Consider the following 20,258-nt stretch of genomic DNA (forward strand, 5'->3'; position numbering starts at 1 on the left):
GATTTGATCTCTGGTACCTCATCCTCAGGCTTTGGCTATCAATGCCTTCAGCTGAAATTGATCCCACAAATTCCTTTGTGTATATTCCTCTATCAAATACCTTCATTGGCTGGTTTCCTTTATCCACATTATTCAGCGGTGGGTCCTTCTGATAGCTCCTTATTGGCCAGTTCAGTTGTGGTTTCCTCATTTGCACCTACTCCAGTTATTTCCTCCTGTTTACCCAATCCCTTCTTTTCTAACCTCTTCCATCATCTCCAGTCACCAGTTTTACATTCCATTGCTCACTTCCTCTGTCTTCATGTCTGGCTTTTGTCTGGTCCTTGGCAAAGCAATGAGGTTTTCCCCTCATTTAGCTTTCCATTTGGCTTAGTCTAAATATCCATCTTCCTTGAAGGTATGTCAACAAATGTGGAACGTTTTTCACATGTGATACAATGCTTAGTAATTTTTGGGTGCTTAATCTTCCATGGTTGATATGTTTCACCTTTCCTTACCCTATTAATCCATTCTTTCCAGATTCATGGCTCTCCATGATGATCTACTCTTTCAGACTTGGATTTAATGTGCTCCTCCATTAGAACCTCTTTCCTTGTGATTTGTGTTTAATCTTTCCCATAAAACATATTTCCTTCTTCTTTTGGTCTGTTTGTTGATGATCTGACTTGTTTGCTGTTGATTTTAACACACACATTTTATCACCATACCTGTCTTTCCACTTTTCAGTTCCAAGATGCTGGGTTAGTTGACTGTGGAGGCATCATTTTGAATGGATTCCACACAAAAAAAGATACCACTCAGTACAGAATAGGTTGGTGGTGTTCTTTTAGTATAGACAACATGATATCCTGCAATATGCATTATACTACAGAGTGAGATGTTGAATTGCAGTGTACTCCTTTGATTGGGTGTCCTCTTCCAACCCCTATGCAGTTATTGGTACCCCACATCTGGAATTTGGATTTAGAGTTAACCAGTTAGCATAAGTCCTTACACATGTTCAAGGTTGTCTTTTTTCTCCCTTGATTGTGTTCTCCCCTGTGTTGTGTGTCACAGCAAAAGAAAGGGGAATTGTTTTGGTTCTATCCTTTTGTTGTCCCTTGTATACCTTTGTCTGAGGATGTCATTGCTTATTGGATAGGTCCAGTCAATTTCACTGCTGTTAGGAGTAGATTTCATTTACATAGCCATCCTTTTGATATTGGTTATTGGGTTACCTCATCAAGATATTCCTCAAATAAAATGTTTCACACCCTGGAGTTGGAGTGGTTCTAGATTCCCTCCAGTCTCTGGGGGCTTCAGGTGAATATGGTATGCTCCTTATCCCCCCACGTGGATGTTGATTTCTGGTTACATGGGTTTTAAATATAGTTGGCTTACTGAGTACAGTCTGTCATGCCCTAGCCACTCTACACTGTGGGGCTCATCCTTTGTTCACCCATTTTTCTGCTTCATAAGATTGACTTCTGTGTATCTATTTAATGGTTCAAATATTTACTTTTGCTCAATTCTCTCCCACTTGGATGTCCTCCTATCCTTTTTCCACCCTTTTTCTTTTCTCTTTATAGATGGATGAAGAGTAATCCTGATCAGAAGTTGTGCATTTTTACTCTTCAGATCTTATGATCTCATTCTCTCATCTATAGAGGTATATTTTGGATACTGTCATGGGGGATTATGTCTGTTATTCCATCACTCTGGTCTCTCCTCTAAACAATGTAGGATTCTAGCTAATTTTGTGAGAGAAGGGAAGCCCCATATTGGAAGTAATAATTTTCCTATACTGAAAATGTATTTTCTGTAGGAACTTCTGTCCATTTATACTTCCCATTCTTCCTCTCCACACTCTTCTGGTGTTTCCTTTTTCTGCCAAACTTTGAAAAAATGGTTTGGTAGAGGTACAGAGGGAATCACATGTATCAAGTTGAGTATACTATGCTCCAAGTGGTGGAGAGGTGATTTGTGATGATTTACATAAGAAACATATTGAAATCACTTGGTTTCAGTAGGGAGTGGAGGGTTTGTGGCATGTGTAAAGATAAAGGCTTCATATAGAGGTAGCAATGTATGAAGATAGTTAATATTGTGAAAAGAGGGAAGTACCTTTTGGAAATACATTTTCATTGTAGGAAAATTATAACTTTGGATTATGGTTGACTTGCAGTGGTATGATCATATTTCCTACCCATACATGGATGTCAGTTTCTGGTGGCTGGTTTTAGAATTGTATTTGATTTACCAACAGTATGTTCTTCATCCTACCTCAGTGTACAGTTTGTCATGCTTTAGCCACTACACTTAAGGGCATATACTTTTTTTACTCTCATCCACATTCATGTATTCTATGGAATTGAGATTCAGATATTTTGTGGTTTGGATTCCTATTCATCTATTTTTGAATGGGCTCCTCATGTTTTCCACTCATGTCTGTGTCACCTCTTCATCCAGTAGATAAAGTATGTATCTGTTACAGAAGTGGTTCAGTCTCCTGTTTTATGAGGATCTTCCCTTTTAGTGTATTCTTCAGACACTTTTAAAGGATGCTTTGTTTTTTTTTTCCCTCAGTCCTTCCACCTTTTCAATATGAGAATATAAATGTTCATATTAATGAATGTAATGCACTGAATTGGACATTATAATTTGCTTCTAATGATAATGTACTTTTGATAGGTACTGAACTCCACTTCCCACCCTTCCCATTTCTGTCAAAACTTTAAGTGATACTTCAGGAAACTCAAATAGAGGGAGTACATTAGGAGGGTGAGTGGTACTCATATTAGTGGAGGATTTTCACCTGATGATTTACATGCAAGACACTGTTGAACCACATTGATCATGGGGTATGTATGAGCTCAGGGCTTGTGGCATGTGAAAAATGTTTCACATACAGAGGACAACAATAAATGAGAATAGCTATTTTTGTGAGAGGAGTGCCCATCAGAAATACATTTTCAGTATAGGAAAATTAATAATTGTTTTAGGTTTATTCCCATTTTGTATATTCACATTTAGTCTTGTCAGTGGGAGTGGACAGATTAGGATGTTACCATATTTTTCATAAGAAATGAAAATCTTAATATTTTTAACAAAATCATTTTCTAGATGATGGGTATGTCAAGACTGATTACATTAAAGAAATGATGTTGGCATTATTATTCTTATTGAGTCTTTTTGCACATACATGTGAGATAAAATGATTTTCTGTTTTCAGCTAATTAGTAGTTTCTGAACTAAAAAGTCAACCATCCAATGAATTGGACTTGCATAGTGATTACTTGCTCCAGCTTCAACAGAGCCAGAGCTGTAGAAAAAGGTGAATAGGAAATATATACATTACAGCTATTTTTTGTTGAATGGCTTTATTCTCTGAGTAAGATCGTATACAGTTTTATGTGAGAAATGTCTAAGCTTGGGAAAAATAAACTTATGTTTAATAAAGTGAGAACATAACATGGTAACAGAAAACAATTCTTTCCATTTATTCAGTCTACATTTTTTATTAAATAAAAATGTTCAATAGACAAAGGTTTCATGGTAGTAGTACATTATATTGTGTATGTTAAGAATAAATTGAAAACTTTTCTCTGTGAATAAGCCTGTTTCTTAATTTTTACCTTATCTACATGAACTTTAAATTATAATCTTAGTAATGTGGACATTATTTTGGTTTTTGTAATTTTATTTTATCCATATATGTTGTTACAAAAACTGTTTTTTAACTGTTTCTGTATTGATTTCAACAGTGTCTTTAACTATAGAAAAAGAATTGAACTTGTATTTCAGAATGCATTTAGATATTTCTTCAAAAAGAGTTTTCCATTTGTTCATTGTTGCTTTTAAGAACTTTATCAGAGAAATCAGTTTTGTTGTTTTCAAATGTTGCTTGCTCTCCTGCTCTTATTTTTTGAAGAATTGTTTTTTTTATAGAACTGGTTTACTCTCTCTAAAAAGCTGTTTGATTTCTTTTAGACAACTTTTTGCTCTCAAAACATTTTAGAGGTTATAATATTTTTATAGCCTAGTTGTCTTTGTACTTACTGAATTTATACAGATGACTGTAGCTTATCAACTTGGGTGTACCAGTAAGTTTTAAGGTAAGCAGAAACAGAGTTTATATATCATTACTGGATCACTATTCCTCCAACATGACATCTTGGTATACATAAACATTTCACAGTTCAAGTTTTATCGCTAGGTTGTGGATTTCTTAACTTTCTTCTGATGTATATAAACTTCAAGGACCTGCAAATTACTACAATTTTAAGGAGATTTACAAATACATTTAAAATAACGTTTTTAAAATTAATTAATCAATGAAAATTTTCTTAAAAATAAAATTGACTTTAATTATTGATCATTCTTATTTAGTTATAGCATTTCAACTACACCTTTCTGTTTTGTGTATATGTTGTTGAAAAGGCCTGTTGCTCATTAACAAAGCTCATTTAAGTTAACTGAGCTGCAGAGTTCAAAATTATTATAAATCTCAAGATTCACATCCTTCGGTTTCAAATACAGGCATTTCTTCTGATACATCTTTTTCTCCAACCCCACTATGCAAAACAATCATTCGTTCGCATTCTCAGTCACTGGAATCCCCTTCCAACAACAAAGACCTGCCAAGTCGACCCAGGGCAGGATCCATGGAGGTCGATAGACCTCATCCGAATAAGGACAGTAAGGAAAAGAGACATGGTCGTAAACAGAAGGGTTCTTCAGCCACTTCGCCTACCCATCATTTAAAATGGCTACCTTGATACAATGGAACTGTCAAGGTTTACGTTCTAATCTGGATGATATCAAAACACTGATTGCTTCCTACCATCCTGTATGTCTTTCTTTACAAGAAACATTTCTAAAACCTGCTGATACAGTCACCATTTGGCAGTTTTCTCTGTACAGAAATGACAGGCTGTGTGATGGACGAGTACATGGAGGGGTGGTACTATTGGTTGAACAGCATGTGCCCACCCTGTCTTTGTCACTCAACACACCCTTGGAGGCCGTAGCCATCTGTGTTTCCGTGAGTCATACCATCACTGTTTTTTCTCTCTACCTGTTCCCTGGAGAGACATATGATCAATCAGACCTTGATGCTCTCGTTGAACAGTTGCCGTCTCCATTTCTAATCCTGGGGGAGTTTAATGGACATCATCTCTTCAAGGGAAGTGCTGTTATTGATAGGAGGGGCTGCTCTGTAGAGCGTATGCTTTCTGATCACAATCTTTCTCTTTTCAATACTGGTTCTTCCACTTAATTTCATGCACCCAGTCAGTCCTTTTCCGCTATTGATCTCTCGGTTTGCTCCCCTTCATTATTTTCCCATTTTTGATGGAGGGTTGACAGTAATCCACTGGGCAATGATCATGTTCCTATACTTTTGAGAGAGAATGGCCGTGGTCGATGCCACCCTACCTGCGTGCCCCTTTGGAACCTGGATCAGGCAGACTAGTCCACTTTCACTGCTCTCGCAGAACTTGATCTTGCCATCATGAATTAGCCATCAATAGACGACTGTGTGGCAGCAGTAACTGACTGTACTATACAAGCAGCTGCTCAGTGTATTCCTAATATTCTACACATTTTCCACATAACCTGAAACCAGGACTGGAAAGACCAACTTCAGGTGATTGATGGTGGTTCTTGAACTTACCTGTTAGTCTTCCTGGTGGGTTATGATCATTACCATTCTGCTACAGGAAGTCCTTTACAACTTTGTAGACAGGATGTCAACAATGGTTTTATGCCCTTTTATGTTTTTAATTACTGTTTTGTTTATACCTTTGTTTCCTTTTACGAATTTTACTACATTTACTTTACTTTTACCTTTTTACAGGACATTTGGCTAATTTTTATTATGATTTTGCTATATGTCTTTTAACACTTTTCTTATTTTACATTTTGATAATGGCTGTTAAGACAACATAACCCAGAACCAGGACTGGAAGGCCAACTTCAGGTGACTGACGGTGGTTCTTGAACTTACCTGTTAGTCTTCCTGGTGGGTTATGATCATTACCATTTTGCTAAAGAAAGTCCTTTACAACTTCTCTTACTCTGCTTTCTTTCTTAACATTGTTGACTAGGTGTCAACATTGGTTTTATGCTTTTTCTGTTTTTCAATGATGTTTTGTTTTACCTTCATTTCCTTTTATGTATTTTACTACATTTAATTTATTTTTACCTTTTTACTGGACATTTGGTACAGATAGCCTTACTGCTTTGTGCCATAAAACATTAAATCAATCAATCAATCCTTTGGCAATAATTCATTTCATTTGTGTCAAAAATCATGAAGCTAGCTTGAACACAATAAACACAGTGCTTGTCAAAATACTGTCTGTATAAATAATTTGTTGCAACAAATTGCATTTTTCAAGCAGGAGAAGCATGATTATAGTTAATTATACTTCATATAAAACATTAGTAGTAGGCACGGTACATTTTTAATGCTATATTCTGTATCTTTCCCTGAGGGATTTTCAGGAATTAAGAAAATGTATGATAATAGTTCAACCATATTATGTTTCCTGTATCCATTGTTGTAACAATTCTTTTTGGTACAATGATTTGAAATGAGTTTTGTAACTTGTGATGCTTAAAGACTTTCAAAAAAGTGTAAGCTGAAAAGTTGGATAAAATAAAATAACATTTCACCAAAGTTGTTTATCATTCTTGAATCTAAAAGTATATTTCAACTTGTTTTAAGAGATTTTTAGAAAAATTCATTGATAAATAAATAAAGGATTTAAGATTTGAGAAAGTATCCTCTACATAGAACAACTAATGGAAATAATGTATATCATAAGAATATAGAGCATGTACACACAATGTTTATAAAATCTGAAGAAAAAAAAATTATGAAACAAAACTGATGGTAATTGAAACTATACACAAAAAGGAACTATGTATATCAATTTAACTGTGAAAATTGTAAATTGATAAATGTATTGGTGAAACTTATGGTAATCTTAAAATAAGTATTGAACACACAAAAAAAACTTGATTGTAAAAAGATGTACCAAATACAGATATTGGATAAAAAAACTATGAACACATAAACAAATTAATGAAGAATTATTGATAAAAACATGCAAACCTGACATAAATATTCATAGGGAACTTGCTGAGGTACCCATCCATTGGATGGGTGAAATAAAAACTCCTTTGTAAAAAAGAAAAAAAAGGAAATTATGCTTTTTTTTTACTTAACATGGTAAACATTAAAAGTGCAATAAAAATACATAAAGGAACCAGTACTGAAAAGAACAACATATGTTTTCAAGAATTCTATAAGCATGAAATTAGATGAATCCCCCCATTGACCTTTCTCATATGATCATATATCATTGTATCCAGATTGGTGCTGAAATATAGAAACGTATAAGTAACAGATATGAAATGATAGATGTACAACTTTGCTTTATATAGTCGAATTTCCTGTTACTGTTATGATTGCCCTTTATCATGCAACTTTTGTTTAAACAGTTTTCTTTTTTGTTCAACTAAGAAAGTATTGCTAAAGAAGTGAAATCTTTTGGTTTGTGTTTTATTCTCACTTACTTGAGAGAACCTAAATTTTTTCAGAAGTTTAATTACCAACTAATTTTATGAAATAATGCAAGTATATAAAAACTTAATTTCAGAGCTGGAGTATTTGAAGAGAAAAGGAAAAATTGAAGGAACTACTATCCTTCTGGTTGTTCAGGACCCTGCTGACAACATTGGCAGTGGAGCTGCTACACTTAATGCACTAGTTGTTGTAACTGAGGTCTTGAGTGCCAAACAAAACTATACAGTGAGTTTTAAAATAAAAATATTGTTAGATAATATAAAAGTCCAAAGAAGTCAGTATGTAATGTTGACACCCAAGTTTGACATCTTGTGTCTGATTTTTTTTTTAAATGTATGACATGTCCCCAGTAAATAACCAATACAATTTCTACCATTACCAATCATGCTGTCTTCAGATTTTGCTTGCTCCTATTATTAACCCATGTATGCATGAATGTACTATTATTTCTTTACTTCTTGTAAAATTTCCCAAACAGTGTTTTTTCTTCAATCAGTGTTACAGCTGGGCAGTTAGTGGTATTTGTAAATTGAGTAATTGGCAGCTCAGTAATTGATTATATTTAATTAATTACTTTGTGCACATTTGCTTCTAATTCCCTCCCTTATTTTACAAGTGAAAATAAACGGGTGTGCATCTTTTTATAACATTTTCAAATACTGCATTATAATTTCATAATATTGTTGTTTTTTTGTCTAATAAAAGTATTTTACCATAATTTTTTAATATTAAATACAACCTGGGCATTTACAACTTTGTAAATGAATCACTGATGTTGGTGAGGTGCCATCATATGGTTACCATTATGCTTGGTTTTCAGAATATGTGTTAATCCCACACTGATCTTCTATAAATCAAATAAATTGATAATTAATTATTGAAAACATGTTTTACTATCATTGCTAATAATAATAATAATTTTAATTTGCTTTATATCAGACATCAGTATCAAGTATATTATATATTTTAACACTGCATTCTGTATCTAGTCAGAGATTTTCAAGAATTAGAAGTGTGTATTATTATAATAATAATACTAGTAGTATTCAAACCACACTGTTCAGTGTTATCCATTGCTGACAATGAATTTTACTACAATCCAGAGCTCTTGAGCTTGGCTGGGACATAACAAACACAATAATGGGCAAAACACTATTTATATAAACCATTTGTTACAACAACAGTAAGGATGAGGTGAGTGCCTGTTCAAGCAGGTAAAACGTGATTAATTTACTTGTCGCTAACCATTAATATAAGGCCTATTGTTTTTTTAACTCTGCATTCTACATCCAGTTCTTGATCAAGAATTAAAAGAGTGTATAATAATATATCAACCACACTATGTTTGATGTTTTTTAATTTTAAGGTAATGGGTTCATGTTTTTTGTTTTTTTTCACATTTACATTTGGGTATAAATGATGGATTGGCTGAATGTTACAGAGAAAGAAAGGAAAAACCAATGCAATTGTTACATTTACTTAGATCTAATGTGCAGTATTATTACTTGAACTATTTTCTGTGATTTAGGTCTTGACATCTGATGTTCTCGAAGATGCTGTAATTTTAATTCTTCATTATGTAAGTTTTATATAAATATATACATACACAAATATATACATTAATTTTGTTTTATGTTCATTAACTTTTTGCTGTTACTCATTTGCTTCACCATGTAATTTTTATATTTATGTTGAGATTGATTCACAATATTTTTATACTTCCACTTTAATAGTGTATCCTTGTTTCTATTAATTACTGTTCCATTTTAAGGTTTTTCTGCATTTTTTATTTGTGTTTGTTCATACTGAATTCTTGGCTAATTGTTAAATTTGAGTTTTTTAAATGAACATGTTATACAGTTTGTTTCTGTTATTTGATTTTTATATAGGATTTAATTTCTATGACATTGTTTTATTGTTACATTCTATTTCATTTTTGTTTAAGTACTTATTTTTTACAGTGTTTTGATTCTTTTTGGTACTAACATGCTGTTAAGTTTCATACCAAGATTGTAGTTTTTTTGTTGTAATTTACTTCTTCAAACCTCAGAGTTTTATACATTCAGAAGTAAATTATTATTGTTTGAAATTAAATAAAGGTATAAAAAATAGAAGATATGTTCATGTAAAATTAAGTTTTTTTGTATTTTTCTGTGTTTATGTTTGTCATTTCATCATTTGCATAAAGTGCTTGTAGAAAACTTAATTTTATTTGGTTAAGAACAACTTTCATAGAGAAAAGTGTACATTTACTATTATGATATGTTTATAATAATGGTAGGTTTATTAGTATGAACATAAATATTATTTCATACACTTGCATTATTCTCCAAGTCAGTTTTTTTTTTTTTACTTTAGTCTGGATTTTGTGTTATAATTATGTAGTCATGTAGAAAGTTTTGTGTTTGTAGACTGAATCTTATTGTTTGGAACATCTAGAATGTATAGTAATGATATCAAAAACACTTGGTTATATCAGTTTCTTGAACTAATTTCTTTGTGTAATTTCAGATTTTCATGTGGGCATTTTCCCATTTAGTAGATTTAGATTGTTTTGGATTCTCTGGCATCTTTTTTCTCAGCAGTGTGTTATGAATTTGGGTATGAGCTGATAAATTTTTTCAAGTACCTGTTGGTTTCTTGTATAGATTTTTCATCACAGTTACATGATACTTTGTAAACTGCTGTCTGTGGTTTTCAGTTTGTCTTTTTGGTTGTTTCACATATGTTTAAAGCCTTTTGTATGTTCTGCCAGCTTAGAAGTGAATCAACTTAAAATTTTCTGTGTATTTTTAATTCTTATTGGCTGTTACACTACAATTAAATGTGGTTGGGATAAGATGAAATTTATACAGGCCAGAAAAATAAAGTTCATAATACTACAGATTTCTCATTTTCAAGTATAAGCTCCTTGTTTCCAGTTTTGGGGTGCAGTTAAAAGAGTGGACATGCTAATTTAAATGTATGTGAGAATTACAGAATTACATGTTTATGTCATAAACGTATCCCAAGCTGACTAAGAAATAAAGTATTTGTTTATCAAAAGATGGTAAATGAATATTTCAACATTACTTCCCAAACTCATGCATAACTTAGTAGGCCTTGACATGTGAATAATATATTAGGGTTGTAAACAGCTTCTGCTAGGCAGTACACAGGGGATGTTTGTGGGTGATGCTGTATATCTAGTCTTTCTTTACATAATCAGACAATAAAAGTTAATTTGACTTGACTGAACTCTGCTGTTTTTCTATGAAGTGAATATGTGGTTGTGTTTCAAGGCAAGAGTATGAGGAAAATATAAAGCCTGGAACATTAATTTGGTGAATGAGCAAAGACACAATGCAACATATTTTTATATCTTGTAAAATTGGATAATTGATAGTTATAATCTTCTTAAAGTCTAGATCATAACATGTTAACTAGAATCATATGATAATTATTTTTTTGTAGCTTGTAGAGAAGAATAAAATGGAATAAAAATTTTACTAGGAAGTAAAATAATTTTGTTGTTTGTTTACAAAATTAAAATTAACACATCTGCATAAACACACAGCTTTCAAAGAAAGCAAGTTAATTTGAAGTAAATGTGCTTTGCATTGTTGTTTTTATGTACCAAGCTTCTTTGTCTTGTTTAACTGCTAGCTAGTGGAGCATATTGAGTTGTTATCCTCACACATATTCTGTACAGGAGAATAATTTCCAGCAGCAGTATCAACATGAAATAAGAGTGTGTACAGATTTTTGAAAGTCTTGGAAAATTGAGGAAGCTATTTTCAGTGCCTGGAATCAGGGTTTGGGAAAAATTATGGAAAATGAAAATTTTCTTCCGTTAGTATTATAAACCAGTGTTTCCTATAATTATATCATATATCATTGGCAATGATGTTCTCAGTAAACCTTTCATGTTTTGCTGTAGTAATAAGCATGCATTTCAAATGCACATGCATGTATAGAAAACTTGAATTACTGCAGTAGGACAGTGTTGAATAATTTAAATAATTATGTAACTGATTCATTCATTTTTTCCACTCATTATTTTTATGTTCTGGAGTATTGACTTGAATGTGTACTTGCATAAAACATGCCAGGCAGATGTGTATTTAACAATGTATGATTTCTAAAGGATGAGTACAAGAAATAGCTTATAACAGGTGTACATTGCCAAGAAGCTTGTTGCATTGTGTGCCATAAAAAGTTTGATATTAACAATAAGGATGAGTCTGTGGTGATAAGCCATATGAAGGGGAAAAAGCAGGAGGCTAACATGCATAAGTTGCACTTGTCAACAGAAGCTACATCAACCATGCAAAATTTGATGTTTTCTGAATATAGGCTGATGCCAAATAGAACATCAACAGTTAGGCTTATTGTTGTGACAAATCAACATAATATGTACTCCAATAAGTTAGTGAATAACATTCTAAAGTAAAAGTTAATATTAAAGAGAATGGGCTGAATTTAATTGATTTAAATGCACAATACAGTTTAATAAAATTGCATTATTTTGGAATTTGCCTTTGAATGGTTCAGTTCTTTTCATCTTGGTGTTAACACCTCTTAATGCAATTTATTCATTATAGGGCAGAGTTGATTCATATATTTCAAAAGAAGATGAGTCAAAAGCTGCAGTTTTGAGGGTCCCAAGAACCATTATTAGCCAGTACTTAAAAAAGTTGTGAAAATGAACTGTTTAAACAAATGTCCTCAGTAAAATCATATCTGTGTTCTCTTGTGAAGAGAAAAAATCCATATATGACTTGTTTTGGATTGGCCCATGATATCAAAACAAATTTGTATTAGAAGCTTGAAAACGTTTTTGTGTTCTTGTACAACAAATCCTTGAATGGTAAAAACCAAAAGGACCAACTTGATATGTATCTTCATTCTTTTCACTCAGGAAAAAAAGTATTGTGATGACTAGGTTGCTTGATTTTGCATTTCTCAACCATATATGGGCTAATGATTTCTTAATCCATTTCTACAGCTGACAAAAGAACTTGATCCAAGTCATTTTTTGTAAATAGGAATGGATGACCCAAATGTTATTTGGTCATTTTATAAAAAATTTGAATCAGAGCTAAAAATTACAAATTCTGACCCATTTTTTTTATCAACATTGGGTCTTGTGATTTCTACATAGTCTATGTAGGTTTTTGTACTGCTTTCAATGCCTCTGATTGGGATTCAAAAGCAATACTTAAATCATTGTACCACCTTGAGAAAGCCAAACTGTTTTCATAGATGATTATTCCACAGTTTTTACCACTACCAACATAAGCACTTTCAATAATGATCATTACACCAAGGTGAGTATTTGTGTTCAGGATAACGATGATATGTTGACCCCCACTTTTTCGGTAAGCATTAACCCTAAAAACTCACATGTAGACAAAAGCATTAAAAACCTTTCACACATGAGCTCATATCAATATCTCCATTAAGAAACTAAAAAAAATACTGCCCCCAGTGAGGACAGCATTAGAAACATAATTTTACAAAATATTTCCAATGCACTCATTGCTTGTGTCACAGCAATATTTAGTTTATCCTTAAAATCGGGATATTTCCCAACAACATGAAAATCTGCAGTTATTAGTATTATCCCAAAAGAAAGTAATAACCCTAGTAATTCAAGTAACTATAGACCATTAAGTTTGTTAAATAGTATAGACAAATTAATGAAAAAAATAATCACAACAAGACTGCTTTTCCATTTTGAATCCAAATGTACATAAGATAAGCCAGTAAGTGACATTAAAATCACTTCTTAACACTAGCAAACAAGTACTACAATAAGTCCAAAAATGGAAATAACCTATTCACAAAACTTCTAAATATTGCAGAAACACCAGCTCCATGGACCAAATTCATTTCTCTTATAGACCACATTATCTCACAAGATAAGCAACACTCCAACAATCACCTTGAGTATTTTATCTTGTGTTCACCCTCTCTTTCCAGGTTACTGATCAGAACAAACAACAGACCAAATGTGTTCATTACTAGTTATATGTGGTGAAAAAAAGGTAACTGCCAAGTTAAAATCATTCATCTTCTGTTTCCTTTCTCTATTTTAATATAGTGTTTAAAGTTTATGAATTGTATATACAGTGTATATTTAACATTTTTGTATATGTAAATTATTGTATTTAAAAATAGTTATTTGTAATTGTCTTTTGTGATGCAATAAACTCTGGTTCTGATCTTATTCCTCTCTGGGATGGGAGTGTCGGCCCTCAGAAGCAGACTCGTGACAAGAATATAAGAACATAAAGATAGTACAAGACTCATGAAAACTCAAAATTCAGCCATTGCAAAGCACACCACATCAACTGCACACAGAATAAACTGGGAGAAAATTAGAATCATCGACACAGACAAATTCTAGAAGACAAAAAAATCAAAGACACATTTTATGTTAATACTATTAAACTTTCATTAAACAGAGATTCCTGATTAGAGGTGAGTAACTTGTGGCTGCCATTGTGTGAATCTACAGGTCTCTCCTCCAATCAGAAACAGTGATAAACAAACCAATTATAACATGCTCTCCATAATCCATCAGGACACTATAAAAAACTGACAACACCTACACACGCACTGACCTGAAGACCAGCAAAACAATAACTAGAGAGGAGATAGAACTGGTAAGTATTTATGCATGAAAGTAGTCACATTGAAAAAAATTCTGATGTTATTGTTCAGTGCATCAGTTAAGATGTGGCCAGTGAAATCAGATAATTGGTGAGCCAGTAGTGGCAAGTAATAATAACAGGTAATTGCTGTCCATTCTAAAAAGTTTCATTAATAAAAAACAATATTTACACTTCAAACAATGAAGATTATTGACTAACAATAAAACAGTTGTAGCCAGTAACAAACATTACAAGTAGTGAACGTTTAATGAGTTGTAAAGCACTGTCCTTCAATGAACCAGTTATAGCAAGTAAAACAATTACATATTAGTGGATTTGTTACAACATACTTTCTAGAAGTAATAAGTGAATGCTTTTTTCAGTTTTGATGAATGATAGTTTAACTGGTTCAGCTCATACCTATTAATTATTAACAGTTGAGTAACTAGCATTTTCAGCAGCTTCTAAATGTTAAAGACTGTGTTTGTAGTAAATGGTCTCATTGTTTATTGTTTAAACATTTGTGAGGTATAGATGGCCTTTAAAATAAATTATCATAATATTAAATGCCTTAAAATTACTTTGATTGTACTTCATTGCAGTATGTGCATTTGTCAGACTGTAGTACTGAGTAGACAAATAGTTACAAATTGTATTTATTTAAAATATTAAGAGATTTAAACAGTGGTAACTTCCTACTGATTGCTAACTTAAGAGTAAGAATGTGAGAGGAAACAGTCAGAATTCACTGAATAAAACATATCTGGTTGAGGTTCTTTAAAAATAAAAATTACAATTACAAAAGAATTAGTGTTCAACTTTGAAAAAGTTACAAAAGGTTATTCAATGGAGATTTGATAGGGTAAAACCATTTTTCCAGAAGGTTTGAATGAAATTTCAAGGATGTTTATAGGTTTGAAAGACTGTTGATTTTTTTCAGATTTGTTTTTCACGTGATGAAAGAGACAGTGTGCAAATCTGCTTTTAATAAAGATAGGGTGGTTAGGTATATGCCAAAATATTGTTTCAAGTTCTGTTAGTGGAGAAAAATATTCAGAAAAGGAAGACACCATTTTATGATTAACTTAAAATCTTTGTGGTGAACTGTATGATTACAGGAGTTGATATGTATCAAGAAAACATCAAAAGGGTAAATTACAGATGTTTTATTAAAATATCTGTTATCTAGTCATTGTTCCAAGGAGGCATAGTGTAAAACTGGTTTCATAGAGTTTTGTGTGTCAGACACTAAAAATAGGCAAGAAAGGAGAACCCATGTGTAGGCAATGTGGTTTTTTTGTTTTCTTTTTATTGACAACTTGTTGATAATGGGATTGAGTGTTGTTGGTGGAATGTGAAAGAATTTTAAGGTGGTTCATAATTTCATTTTGACAGAGTTACTTTGGTAGGTTTTTTTTTATGGGCAATAAGTAGGACATGGTTGGTGAGAATGCTGGGAAACAAGGTTGTAACATCAAAACTCACAATATTATCTTAAGGTAGTATTTTGAATCCTTGATCTCCAAGATGAAGCTGTTAGTTTGTCATTCAGGTTTTCAGATTGTTCTTGAAAGCTTCAGGAGTAGTGATAAAATGCTATGCTGTATAAGAGAGAGAACCTATAACATGGAAAATTATCAGAAGTGTTTATAAACACATTTCTCTATTTTGGGAGATCTGAATAATTCTAGCCATTTGCTATTATTAGAGCTAATATTGTTATTTTTTGGGTGTAAATTTTTTCATCAGTTTGTCAATTTTTTTTTTCTTCCCTCAGGAGACCTCATGAACCAATATTGATCAAAGTCTATAATATTTCATGGTTGTGTAATTTGCTTAAAGTAACAGCACTGTTTCTTTTGTTTATATGAAGAATGACATTGTAAGTGTGATCTTTTAAGTTGTTATGGCTGTTTTACTTGATTTCATTGGTCATGAATAATGTTCTTTTTGTGTTATAAGATAGTGCAGGTTAGTAAACTAAGTTAATTTCCTTAAGTGAGTGTGAGTTTGTTTAAGAGGTGTTCACTATTTGCAATGATGTTGAATATGGGACCCCCCATTTTTTTTCAGATTGGAGTGATGTTGAAACACAGAGAGGGAACTCTTTTTGTAATTTAGATTTACAGCATTGGTCTTAGAGGTGCTTTAATTTGATAATTTACTTATAATAAGTTTGTCAAGTTTCTGAATGTATTTCTATTTGTGATTTTCTGAGGTTAAAAGGTTTTTTATTTAATCTTAATTAAGGGGCTATGAAAGTTATAAACTATAATATTGTTAGCCAATTAAAATATGCTTCTTCTTTTGTTTGCTAAGTTCAAATTTTAAGTATCTGAGAATTGTCTTGCAGAACTTAGTCAAATTCCTGGGATGTTATTGGGGTAGTAACTGTAATTTAAGAAATTATTTATGAATTGGAACTGCCTATTGAGTTGTTTACAACATTTTAAAGTATGCTAGCCATCAAGTCAAACACTTATAATTGTAGAATGTAATATAGATGGAAGGTAAAGCTGAGAATAAGAACTTAGGGGCATGGTTTCTCAAAATGTAAATGAGAATTTAAGCAAGGTTGATTGAAGTAGTGAAGAAAGTAGTTTTAAAAGAGAGCAAGGAGTTTGTTGTTAGAATTTATTTGGACTGTATAGAAATATTTTGTTGTTTGTTGTGTTATTTGGACAGGAATGGGAGTTCATACTTGATTGTAATCAAGGTCCATTGGATAGCTTTGTTAAAGAAGGCTTTCCTCAGTTTACATATTTGTTGGACATTGTCAAGAATAGTATGCTAGATATATTTTCTCAGAACTGATTGGTTTGGACAAAATAGTCTGGTTCCTTTACTTTTTGAAATATTATTAATCCAGCTTCTCTAATGTATGCATCTCAGTCGAGCAATGAATCTTAAAGATAATATTATCTTCACAAGCCAAACTTTTCATCACTTTAGACCTGATGAAGACCTTCTCAAGCATTTTGAAACGTTATTTTAAACTTGTCAAGCAGCTGCGGTCCATAATTATTTCCAGGCTAGTGTAGTTTTTCTGCCTAAATATTTTCTTTATTGAACTACAATCTTTCTACTTCTGTATCATATTGCAGAATAAATTAATTTGGTGGAATATGCAAGTGTTGTGATACATGTTGGTCATTCTTCATAAAATTTGTTCATATGAAGTAACTATCAGATTCTGTTTATCAAAGTATGTCTTTTTAGTGTGATACTTTGTGTAAAATTTTAAGAACATACTACAATCACATTCAAGCATATTTGATGTAGGTTAGATAAGAAAGCTAAATAGAGGTTTCATATAGTTATTAATAGTTTATTGTTATTCAGAATTGTTTTGTAAATTGTGTTTTTTCAGGTGAGACAATCTGTAAAGGTATTAAAGAGTTTGTTTGATTTTAATTAAAACTCAGGGCAGGCAATATCAATTTGATGTATGTGGAAAAGCTTTCATACAACTTCCATGTGAGGTTGATGTAAAAATACCTGGAAAAGCACACTATCGTATAGCAAGTGGAGTTTTGACAAATATTGAAAACACATTGAATCATCTTGAAAAGGTTAGTATTTCAGAGAATATTTAATGAATTACATTGTTTTATGGCTTGTAATTTGTGTTGTTTATTCATTTTAATGAAAATTTGATATTTAGAACAATAGTATCTTAGATCATTCTCTTATTAAATTCTTTCCTTTCTTTTGTTTTAAGAACTATTTTCTGTACATATTTTATATTACCATGCAAATCTGCTTTGCTTGTAAATGACATGTTTGTGTCTCATTTTCTTAATACCTTTGTCTGCATACTGTCACAATTTTCTCTTGATATCTCTGTTGCCCTCACCTTTCTTTGTATTAACTTATTCTTGTTGTAGCAGAACTGTTTTATTAGTTTTGTTCTAACACAGATAGTTTAATATGTGTTGACTTTTCTGTGTTTGTTATTGATGTGGTATAACTTAATGTAAATTGTGAAACTCTTCTATAACTTTATTTATTGATTTTCATTTTCAAGATTTGTTATTTTTTATTGTGTTTACGTATAAATCATGCTTCAGGATTTAACATTTTCTTAGAGTGAAGGTACCTTGTTCCAGAACCTTATTTGGTGGATCTTCTTTTTGATAACAGGTTTGACACTTTTTTAGAGTTTCATAGTGTTGTAATTTTTTTTTTTATTAATCTTTGTTTCTTGGTTGATTTTGGGGATATTGGAAGATTTCATTTGTTATTAGTTGGGGCTTCATTTTGTCAAAACATTTTTATTCCTGCTCATTTAAGGTAGGATTTTACTTTACAATCTTATTTGTTTACATTTTCACACAATAGTGCTGTTCAGGCTGATTTAAAATACTGAAAATTTAATGAAACTAATTTCTTTACTAGATGTTTCTTTGCATTGTAATGTTTATCTCTCTTGGTCAAGGACTAGATGTTTTGTATAAATGTTTTTCTGTCTCAATGCAAACATCTTAGTTCTGTTATTTGCCTTAGCTTCTTCCATGTATATATTTGTTGTGGGGTGTAACATTTCTCAAATTATGTAACATCATTTGGATTTTCTTGCCTCAGGGTAATTAACTGTTAACAAGTACTTTGCTAAATTTTTAATTTATATTTTTATACTATGAGTTAAAAGCCTTTTTGCCAAGAATGGTAAATTCTCACAATAAAATTTTTCCTTCATAACTATTCCTTCATATTTAATTATTGTGAAAAGACTCGTGTTTTTGTTTCTTAGTTTTTTGGTTGTTTTAAGAAAGAGATTTCTTGTGTCTATCAGGTCTGGGAGGTTATTTTTTTTCCTGTATCCATTAAATTTCCATTTTGTATGTTTGTCACAGATCCTTCCTTAAAATTCATAGGTCATTCCTTTGCTCAAATTATATGTTGTCCTGCTTTTGTTAGATTTAGTGATGGTTGTTTTGGTCACTCTGTTCCCTGTGAATGTGTTTTTACAGGAGATCAATTGATTACAAAGGCCCTTTTGGAGGTCTTCTAAATGTCTTACTCATTTCCTCCTCCTTTTTTAGCTGTATCCCATTATGATTTCAAATATTGTTTGATTTTTAATTGTTGAAGAAACAAGGTATCTGTGGTCTGTTTGAATAATTTTCTAGCTGCTTGTGTAATGATTAAAATTTTATGCCTGTAGAGCCAGATTCTTTTTTTTTCTCTGATGCTCAGTATATTGCTTGATCATATTTTCAAGTTTTGTTGATTTGTTGTTGTTGGTGCATACATTTGTGGTTGGAACCTTTGTTTTCTTACATTCTTTTGTGATATCCTTTGTAGTGTGTTTAAAAAGTTAAAAAGAAAAATTGATTGATTTCAGCTGTTAAAGGTTATTAAGCTTCTCTTAACCTTTCTTGTTTTTGTTATTTTGCACAACTGAGATTTCTTTATACTTTATAAATTATTTCCTGTTCTTATTCCAGTGAGTTTATCGTTTTTGGATGTTTCTTTGGTATTGTATTTTTGACAAAGACCCCTTTTCAAGTTATATTTATTTTTGACATAATTTTTGTCTTGGAAGACTAGCTTCTTGCTTGACTTAAGAACTGTAAGATATTCATGCTACTGATATAATCCTTATATTGTTTTTTGGTGATTCTTATATCTTAATCCATGTTAAATCCTTTTGACAAACAGTACAGTATACGACTTTTACTGAATTTAGAGTAACAGTCACCTTTTTAGCTTAAGTTATGTACCTTGCCTTTTGAAAGTAATTTATCAAATCCAATTTATCTCATGAGGGCAGTTTATTCCCCTCTTAATTCTTTCATGTTAGTTGAATAAGCTATTTACACCACACTGTTCTCTCTCTGTTACTGAATTCTCCATGCTCACACTTACAAGATTTATTATGTACTGTTTTTTTATGTTTACCATCATAGTGCTATCATTAAGATGAAGGGAACATTCATAGTTGATAATGCAAGGAGTCATTACTTTTGGTGTATCTCATGCTTCATCTGTTCATTTGCCAGGTGGTTAAGGCACTTGACTAGTAATCTGAGGATCGCAGATTC

The 20,258-nt window shown here is 31.9% G+C and overlaps 1 protein-coding gene across 4 annotated transcripts in view; it reads left to right on the forward strand.

Moving 5' to 3' along the window:
• Positions 1 to 20,258, forward strand: part of LOC143241103 (L-fucose kinase-like) — a 156,547-nt gene that overhangs the window by 15,128 nt on the left and 121,161 nt on the right. For 3 of the 4 annotated variants that reach the window (XM_076484653.1, XM_076484652.1, XM_076484655.1), the window contains exons 2-5: positions 3,212 to 3,313; positions 7,647 to 7,798; positions 9,102 to 9,152; positions 17,637 to 17,783. The gene's annotated coding sequence lies outside the window, so the exon portion shown is untranslated. Of the gene's footprint in view, positions 1 to 3,211; positions 3,314 to 7,646; positions 7,799 to 9,101; positions 9,153 to 17,636; positions 17,784 to 18,299; positions 18,355 to 20,258 lie in introns of those variants that run through there. The other variant, XM_076484654.1, reaches the window with a different exon arrangement.

This window comes from Tachypleus tridentatus, chromosome 13 (genome assembly GCF_004210375.1).
Source record: "Tachypleus tridentatus isolate NWPU-2018 chromosome 13, ASM421037v1, whole genome shotgun sequence".
NCBI lineage: Eukaryota > Metazoa > Arthropoda > Merostomata > Xiphosura > Limulidae > Tachypleus > Tachypleus tridentatus.